General features: G+C 33.0%; 1 long non-coding RNA gene across 1 annotated transcript; it reads right to left on the reverse strand.

Moving 5' to 3' along the window:
- Positions 1 to 8,473: 8,473 nt before the first annotated feature.
- Positions 8,474 to 9,338, reverse strand: LOC149531531 (uncharacterized). Its single transcript, XR_016359226.1, has 3 exons — positions 9,256 to 9,338; positions 9,121 to 9,163; positions 8,474 to 8,543 (listed from the first exon to the last, which is right to left on the reverse strand). It is a non-coding gene; the product is annotated as an uncharacterized LOC149531531 (long non-coding RNA).
- Between the last annotated feature and the right edge of the window lie 658 nt (positions 9,339 to 9,996).

Raw genomic sequence — 9,996 nt, forward strand, 5'->3', positions numbered from 1 at the left:
TCACTGATTAACTTGCACCATAGACCAATGGTCTTCATCTTTGTTGTGGGCTCCTATCCCCTGTGTGAGTGTTGACATAGAAGCTAAAGCAGAAAAATAAGTGAAATCATGTTGAATAAGGTTTCTAATCTTGACTTAGTCAACATTTTTGATTTAAGGAATATGGAATGGGCATGTTAGAAACCCAACAAAAGCCTTACATTGAGATCTTTCTCAAATCGTTATCACTATGTCATCATTGGACTAACTACCTTTGGGATGTGCTCATTTTGGATAATAATAGGATGATTTTTATAAAATTATTATATTGTTCCACGTGGGATAGCAAGAAATGGTGATTGAGTTGAAATAGATCTATACAACTATGCTTTAACATAATGTACTAGCCAAGTTTTCTATAAGAAAAACACACCTATCAATAAATAAATAACCATGCACTAGAAATGTCATGTTGTAATAGATGGTGTAACTAATTAATGTGCACATTTCTTAACTTGCTCCTTGCACATCATTTATTAATTTCTATTTTAAATATAATTTCTAACACCATAATTTCATATAGGTAATAGAATGCAAAGCAAGAGCATTGACCATAGCATTTCGATTATATTAGTGTAGAACTAGCCAAAGTCAAATGACTAGAACTTGAGAAAGATTCAATGAGTCAAGATCTAACTAACTTATCCCTTAAAAACTTTTCTTATGAAAAAAATCTTCAAATTATCACAAAAGAAAAGGGATTCCCCTGAAAAGTCCACAACATGAATAACTAATACCAAACAATCCAGTGTCTAAGGAAAAGTAAAATACAAAAAATAGGAAAAACTTTATAGTCCAAAGCTTTAATCTGTTTACACTTTACAAGGCATTGTAAGTGACTTCAACATAACTAAAGGGCCTAGTCCAAGAAGATTAATGACAAGAAAACTTCCAAGCTTAAACATACAGAGACCAAATTTAAAAATCCATAGGTTGCCATTTGTCGTCTTATTTTATGACCCTAACTAGAAAGTTTTCATGCTGCCAATCCTTCACTTTGCAAGGGTGGCAAAATTTCCTCATGATGCACCCTTCTGTCTTTGGATCATTCTACTATGTAGTTCAGAGCTTATTCTCCAAACCACTCTTAATTGCCAAAAAATCATTATGTAGTCTAAGTTGGAAACATTGAACAAGACTATAACTAGGACATTCACCTTATGTAGTGTGGAGTTTATTCTTTGAACTACATTTTCTTTATTTATTTTAGGGCAGAAAATTTTCTCTGCACTATTCTATGTGATGCAATGTAGTTCAAGTTCTACAACTTGAAAGACACTTTTCCATCTATTTTAGAGTAGGTTGGCTTTTTAAAACCCAAACTTCACTCTTATTTCCTTGATGTAGTTCAAAGATATTTCTTGGAACTGCAAGTTTTGATTTACCATGTAGAGCTGGAGAATTTATTTGCCTTTGCGCCATAAAATGAAGTCCATGTAAATTGAATAATTTTATCCAACATGCACTACATCAACACTGTATGCAAAAATGCAAAAATTTTCCACAATTACATAGAATATGTAGAAGTTTTCTAACAATAGAAATTTATCAAATTTAGAATTGCAACTTTATTCTAGATGTCAAATCATCCTTGAAGCAAGTAGACTATGAAGTAGAAGTACCAAAATACGTTCCTAGTGATCTCTATGGCATCCAATATTGTTAACATTAGATGCATAAATATTGTTCATGTAGACCTTATAATTCTTGAAAAGGGTCAAATAGCAACTAATATCTTTTGGCATACAACCAAATTTGGATATCAATATTCATCTAGTCTTTAGAACAGCTGCCCACTTTGATGTAGAGAGCAAGAGCATTAAAAATGTAGATCAAAATGAGTGTAATGCTAGATGAGCATTTCATTTATAAGATTTTTAGATGCCCAAACATCAATACGTATGTTGTTATCATCATATAGTCAACATAAGATTATAATGCAAGTACTCTGAGAAATGTAGGAAGAATATAAACATGAATTGGCTCAAGACATCCAAGCCTGCCATTTCAAGGTGGCCAAAGACGCCCGCGTACTAAATTCCAAAAAGATTTCAATGATTTGATAACCCTTCTCAATAGGCTTAAAGGTCTTCCTAAATCTTAAATTTTTCACTAATGAATGTATCAATACATTCACATTGTTAGAATGGAAATCATAAAATCTTTTGAGTAAAGTAGATTACTGATGATCTTTCAAAGGTGTCAAATAGCTTGAAGTTCTACATGACCTCCTACTCAGTGTATAATGTCGCATCAATGAGATATTTTGCAAGTGTAAATTTATAGAGTGACACAAGTTAAGTCCTGGTGTAGGAGTATTATTCCTAAACTCTATAAAAGTATGGAACACTTGAGGACAATTAATGAAGCTTCTTAACTAGTTTGGTTGCATTTTCATCATACTTTAATTTATTCAAGTAGGGTGGCCACATTCATTAAGGATTTTTATTTTGAGCTTGCATTCTCATGGTGGATGATAGTGTATTAGCTATTGTTTAGTGCATGTGTTAGTTTAAATGTTTCTCTACCTAGTGTTGATATTCCATTGGTTGTTGTAAATGGTTAGAATGGTCCAAAGCTGAAAGAAGGCTCCTGGTATCCATTTCTCTTCACTCAAACTTAGTCATTGCCTTAAAAAAACCTTTGATGGCTAGTACTTAGTAACTCTGGAAAAAGTAGTGTTGGGAGTGAAGGGAGTGTAGGATATTTGGTGAAAGGAGTAAGCATATAGCTAGAGCAGATTTCTTGGCTTAGTTGAATTTCAAGATATCAAAAAAAGCCTTACATAAAGTGGATTTATTGATGCCAAAAGAGTTGTGTTGATGTCTCGTGTGGTCAACATAAATATGAAGAACAAGGTTAGTATGCATAAACTATGATTATATTGCTCGGAGGAAATGAAAGCAGTCCTAAAAAAGAAATATGTGCAACATAGCTTCTCTAAAAAAGAATCTTTTTAACCATTGACCAAAAAGCAAGCATAAACAATCCACAAAAAAATGTTGGAAATAATATTCCTAGAGATAAGCCATTGGTTTTCCTACAAACCTATTACCATTGGTAGGATTTTGTTAAACCGATTGTAAGCAATCACAATAAATTTTTAAACAAATCTAAAGAGATTTTCATTCAAAATAAAACTATTTACTTACCAATTTTCCATCAACTAACTGAACTTTAACCTACTAACCTTTAATCTCCATGACTTCTCCATCAATCCAGGCTAGTTCAGAATCTTGCACCCATACTTGAGAACCTACAAGAATGTTTATAGGAACTGCCTATATTCAAACAAAAAGAGAAAGATTGTTATGACCATGTCATAAAGCCCTTATGAAAATTATTAAAAACTACTCTTCAATGGCATGAATAAGCATTGATTGCCAACACTTATGCCATAGAATGATATTAATCAATAGAACTAAGAATTCTAGATGGCATTGCTAGTGAGACAAAATAAGGGTTGTCTGGTCTACATTTATGCCTTAAAATGATGCTATTTGATAGAACTAGGCATGCCCACAATTCAAGATGGCATTTCCAGCAAGACATTGAATTATTTGTAAGATTTTATGTTATTTGCATAACCTTACATGAATTCAGTCACACAATTTTCTACATTGAGCTGATAAGAGATATTGCTACAAAGCCTTAAAGATTGTGATGCCAGAAATATAAACTCAGTCAAATGAAAATTATTATGAAGATATAACTATCACTTCTTAAAGTTTAAAAATATTCCTTTCCCAAGTATGCAAACAGCATACATATTTTCCAAGAGAAATTTCTCTTTTTGTTGATGATGAAGGTTGTGCTATTGCAGCAGTTGGCAAAGGATGCATCTTTGAATGTGGTGGCATTGGTAGAGATGGAAAAACATGAGTTTTTTTTTTGTTTCTTCCATGATACTAAAATAGTTGGACTAGGGGATGGATCATGGATCTGCAATAACTTAAGACACATGACAAATACATAAGTGGAAAATTAGAAATAAGATGAGAAATCAAATCTATTACATAGAAAACTCAATTTGACAAATGGCCCAACACCACCTCACTTATAATAGTGTTCTAACAAGCTAGGTAGATTTGGTTAGATTAAAAAAAATAATCCTAAGTATAATGCTAACTAATGATTAATGAAATAACTCAATGATACAAGATGGTAAAGATATTTAGGGTATAGGAATGGAAAGATCAAACAACTAAGACCAATTGGTAGGCTAAGTGAGCTCTTTATCCAAGACACCTACATGACTCAAAGGAGTATGAGAAGGTACAATAAGGTCATCTAAGATGGTTGTATGAGTTGTTCAAATATATTTAGTTAAATAAGACGATGCTTGCAGGCCGAATGTGTAGGGTCATTTAGAAATTAGAAAGTGAAAGGTTATGAATTAGCCATTAGGAATTAGATTACTGTGGAGGGTCTATCATGACAAAGATAAGTTGTGAAGCCAAGTCATATAGACTAAGTATTTGATGAAGAATGTCGACAATTTCTTCACTTTAAGTTGCCTAGAGGTTTAAGTATTTGAAATTTTCTACAAAACTATTGCAATTTTTTGAGTCTAGCTATGAACTGGAGATGGGGTAGAGGTGACAAGACTAAATTATGGAGGACCAATGGATGGAAGATAGGGCTTTCAATGAGCACCAATGTTTCATCCCCCTGATGACACATTTTGAGATAGTTGAGGGGACTCAGGTTGAGGACTCCATTGTAAGGTTCCCTCCAAACAAGTACTGGAAAAGACTGAAAGTAGCTATTGTTGAGTTACAATTAGCATGTGATGATATTCAAGAGAGATTGGCCAAGTGGGCTCTATTGGGGGAGGTGAATGAGGACAATGGTATGGAGATGATCAAGGACACTTTATCAAATATTTCGCTAATGTTGGCTCCAAAGAAAATCTAATGATCTAGAAAAATTTTTGAAAAACCAATATAAATGTTTTTTAATGGATGGCTTGGAAAAGAAGAGCCCTAAATTGGGATAGTCTTTAGGTATTAGGCAACACAGGCCCTTCCAAATGTGTTGTGTAAATTTCAAGAGGAAAATAGTGACCTTTTTCTTCATTGCAAGGTCACATGGTAGATTTGGAACCATTTCTAGGATAAATGGGGATTCAAGTGGGGTGACTTAGAAAAATGTGGCCCGAGTTTTGGAGTTGTGGGATGCCAATTCTGCTAGTTTGGGCCTGAAAATAATATAGAATGTGGCTGTAGCAATCATTGTGGGGAATCTTTGGCTTAAAAGGAACTCAATTAAGGAAAAGAGGTGAATTTTGATAGGATATGGGATAGGGTGGTTAACAGCATTAAAACATTTGGAGAGATTCATAAGACAGACTATTAGAATGTAGAGGAAGGAGAATTGGGTTGGGCAAACTTGTGGACCAATTTTAGGGGCTTCATAATGGATCCCTCTCTTACCAAAGGTAGCATTAAGACATATAAGTAAGAAAAGCTGGAGCATAGGTGGGTGAAGTTGAAATTCAATGGAGCTGCTAAAGGGAATCCTGGGAAAGTTGTAGGTTGTAGAGTTTTAAAGATGCATGGGGGAAGCGGCTAGGTCTATATGCTTAGGACTTCAAAATAGACACTAACAACTTTGTTGAGTCTAGGACCCTACTGTGGGGATTAATGATACTAGAGAAAGCTCTAATTTAATGGGAATTCCAAATTAGTCATTGGGGCCTTAAAAGGAGGTGTAGTTAAAAAATGAAGATTGTAAATGATCTTAGATGATCATATGAGAAGGTACATAATCATTCATAAAATTACCCTCTCATTCAATGATCTCACTCAGACCAATACATGGCATTGAGAATGCACAATTTCTCTTTTAACCCTCTACCTTAGGGTATTAACATGTAATCTCCATGATCTCCTCTACACTCCTAGTGTTATAACATCATATAATACAACATTCCAAACCCATTCCACAAGGAATAGTTGTCACATAAAGTGGAATGCATCATATCCACATGATAACCCTCAAACTGTGAAGAAACTATTAGGTATAATAGTCTACAAGAACAGTTAAGGTGAATTGAACATAATGGTTTAAATGAACTTCAAACCATACCAAATGAACATTAGAGCAATATTATATTATTTCCAATATGATTTCAATCAAAAAGAAGATTCGCAACCACCAATTTGTAGAGAAAATCTTGCATTATCAAATTTGTTGTCTTACAAACTAGATCCTTCCACACCATCTTTTTAGGCATGTACATGAGTGTTTAAATACATTCTAAGCCTTCCCAACTACTCTCAACCAAATTTTTAGCTAAAATTAGCCATTGGTGAAAAGTTGTCAACAAAACTTACTAAGTCACTTGACAACTTTTCAGTAACTTTTTGCATTTTACTCTTCCAACCATTCTATTAACCAAAAATGGTTACATTTAGTATATTTACTTCAAATGTGACTCCAAAAACATGAATTTTCCCTTTATCACATGCATTTGACCAATTTGACAAATGGGGATCCAATGGATTGTTGGGGGAATGCCATCTAGCAAAAATTGTATTAGAATCCTCGATGAAACCAAAAGCAACAAAAACATCTCTAACATATAGCAGAGCAGGCAACTGTTCCTCTAAACAACAAATACCATCCATTCTTAGAGATTCAATATTAAACTTTTCAATGGCAGAAAATATGCTCTACATGAGACATGCTCTAGATTTCATTGGAAAAAAAATTAAGCTAATGACAAAATCTTACATACCATGAAGATTTGAACTTATTTCTTTGAACTTGTTTGGGCTAGAAAAAAACTTTTTGGAAAGGAAAATCAAGAACAGATATTGGACTTGGATGTTCACCTTTATCAATGTTGATTTCTGGGACATGGTTCTCAAATATAGGCAATTTCTTTATTAGACTGCAAGGTGAAGGAAATTTTGGTTGCACTATTGATGAATTTCCTAGAGTCTCATTAAACCAATTCTATGGCCTAATATTAGAAACCACAGAAAATGAACATGAATTATATTTGAGTAAGACCATTCTATTGAATTCTATAAACATATATGCAAACCTAGAAAGGTATTTAAAATTAGATACAAAAGTAACAAACAAAACTAAACATACCTCAGTAATGTTATCAAAGGAAGGCTACCTTTAAACATTGCATACTCACACGTTGCTTTTCCTACTACCGTCTTTGAATAGCAATACCAATTCTGAGCACCAAAAGAGAAAGAGGAGAAATTAGTTTAATAAAGTTGGAATATAGAGATAATTTTACAAGTCTTTCCATGGTATACAAAAACAAAGTAAATGGGTTACCTTGGTTTGGATGTAGTAATGAAGGTTGCTCCAATTGTCCTCATCGACTATGATTTGTGAATTTCTTATGGGGTTGAGGTTGTTCAAAGTAGCTATCAAATGACTACTGCAAACTAGAACACTAAGGAGGGCTATAATTACCTAATTACAAAATATCTAAGACTAAAGACAAACATCTATTGGAAATAAGGATTGTTTGTATGGTGGCTTGTGGACTACAACACCATCTATTGTCATATGGGAGTTATGGTAAGAGTGAAATAGATGCATTTTTAAAAATAAAAGGATAGGATAGGAACAACTTACTGACAAGATGGAAGCTGCCATTACCAAGATTGTGAATAATAGAATATTGAATATGCAAAAAGCGGCAGAAAAGATGACTTATTGGGATGAAAAGATGAGAGGTAGCTGGATTTGGGTTTTGCAATTTCTTGGTATGTTAGTTTGAGCTTCACTTGGCTTTAAGAATACTATAATATTCTCTACTTAACAAGGCCAACCATGTGAAGGTGGAAGCTCATTTAACCTCACCCCTCTCCCCCTAACATCAATCTAAATTTCCCATTATCATCCAACTGCATACTTCATTCATTCATTCATCCATTTATGAACTATAACATTCAATCAGTAAAATCAATAACATTCATTCATATGATATAAAATTCTTTAATACACAATACTAATCAAGACTTCATTAACACATAACAATATTCATTCACATAAAATAAAAATCAATATTAATATGCACAACATTCATAGATAATTACTTAAAACAAAGTTCTTTCATTATCCAACAAGGTTTATCAAAGACCATTTTTAAAACATCATTTCTTCTTCTTCTTTTTCTTAGCTCTGTTAAGAAAAAGGCTGATAGGAGCATCAATATCTTCCTCATTGTCCTCCTCTTGTGGCACATGTAATGTCAAATTACAATGGTTCCTCCTCTTTGGAGGAGTAGGAGCCTCATGCACTAAAGGGGACTCTGTTGCAAGAACAAGTAAATGGGTTAAATTTGCATACTCTTTTTCTTTTTTTAACTATTACAAGTCTATAATTAAGTACTAGTACAAAATAACATACATTTTTCTTACCTAATAATGCCACATCATGTACATTAACATTTTGATCCGCCACCACGTCAACATGTTGAACACTTGGAACATGCTCCACTCCTTCACCATGATGTTCAACATGCTCTAAAATATTCAAAAAAATAATACATGTAAAATTTCAATTGAAGATGTTAAATTGTATTCATAATTACATAATTAATTTTAAATAGAAAATTAATACCTCTACCACTATAATGCACATCATGGCCTTCATTACAAGCATGTTCTATGATAGGATATGAAGGTTGTAGTAAAATGTTATGCACATTGTTATGCAATCAATTTATGTTCAAAACTAACACCAAAAAAGAATTTTCTCAACTATTCAATTTCATTTACTTTTCATCTGGCCAATTTACCTATGCCTCATTTGGTGCACTAGATTCTTCGGCAAGGCTTTTAGATTCTTGGTATAGGTGTGCAACCATGACATTATAGCCTTCCTTCAAGGCAATTTTTCTATCTTCATCTATGATCTCCACATTAAATTCTATGCCCTATATTTTTTGCTTAACATCATCAAATTTCCATGTATGGTTTCATTAAAAAAAATTATTTGCAACATTATATAAATAATTATATATGAAATTTGATTGCTACTACTTAAAAGTCTAGTCTAAAGATTCATATAGCCACTAGAGCCAAGTTTGTGTTGGCCAACCTTTTCTAGTCTTGCTTTTGTAGCCACGGATGTGTCCTACAGTCTATGAAAAGTTTCAAACATGTTAGATTATATATTTACAAAGATCACTAATTAGTGCATGATTACAATGTACTTAATACTATCATGACATACCTTATTTTGCATTGTGCTAGTTCATTTACTCTATTTTCACATAGCCTTTTCTCCTTTGCATCTTCTATTATTTGATTCCACTCCATCAATAGAATCATAGGAGGATGCTCATACTTTGGGTTCTCCATAAGACCCCTTCTATATTGATCCCTCACAATCTTTATATGCCTTGATTCTCTTTTCAGAAGTAGGACGGTGTCAAAAGTGTTTTTTCCAAATAGGTCCTCAAAAGATGTAATCAGCTGATTTTTTAATTTAGAAGCCTACAAATTCCACCTTTAAAATAAATAAATAAAAATTGTTAGATCAATAACTTTAATATAGTACAATAAATTGAAGAAAAGAAAAATTATGTAGCAGCAATATGAAACTATGTACCTATTATGTATGGTGGGTCCAAATAGCCTTAACGTCATATCAAAAAAATGATCAAAGAATACATTATCACCTACAAAAACATAAAGGGATTACTAGTCCAAGACGAGTTATGTATAAGTAAACTAAATTTACACTTTAAATAATAACAATTTTAAAGCACTTGGAAGCTTTCATAATTTAAATGGAAACATAGTTATCTTGTTTAGCAACAATGTCCCTTCAAATGAACCAATAGTAGTCACACAGACTGCTCCAGGAAATGGATCAGCTTCAGTAGTACTGCTCTTTGTTTCTCTATCAACTGAAGGTCTATCTATTAGTTCACAAAATAGGTACATGAGTACAAAATCCACCCAACAAAAA

Source organism: Cupressus sempervirens, chromosome 11, assembly GCF_028749045.1.
Source record: "Cupressus sempervirens isolate cs-2001-9-10 chromosome 11, ASM2874904v1, whole genome shotgun sequence".
Classification (NCBI taxonomy): domain Eukaryota; kingdom Viridiplantae; phylum Streptophyta; class Pinopsida; order Cupressales; family Cupressaceae; genus Cupressus; species Cupressus sempervirens.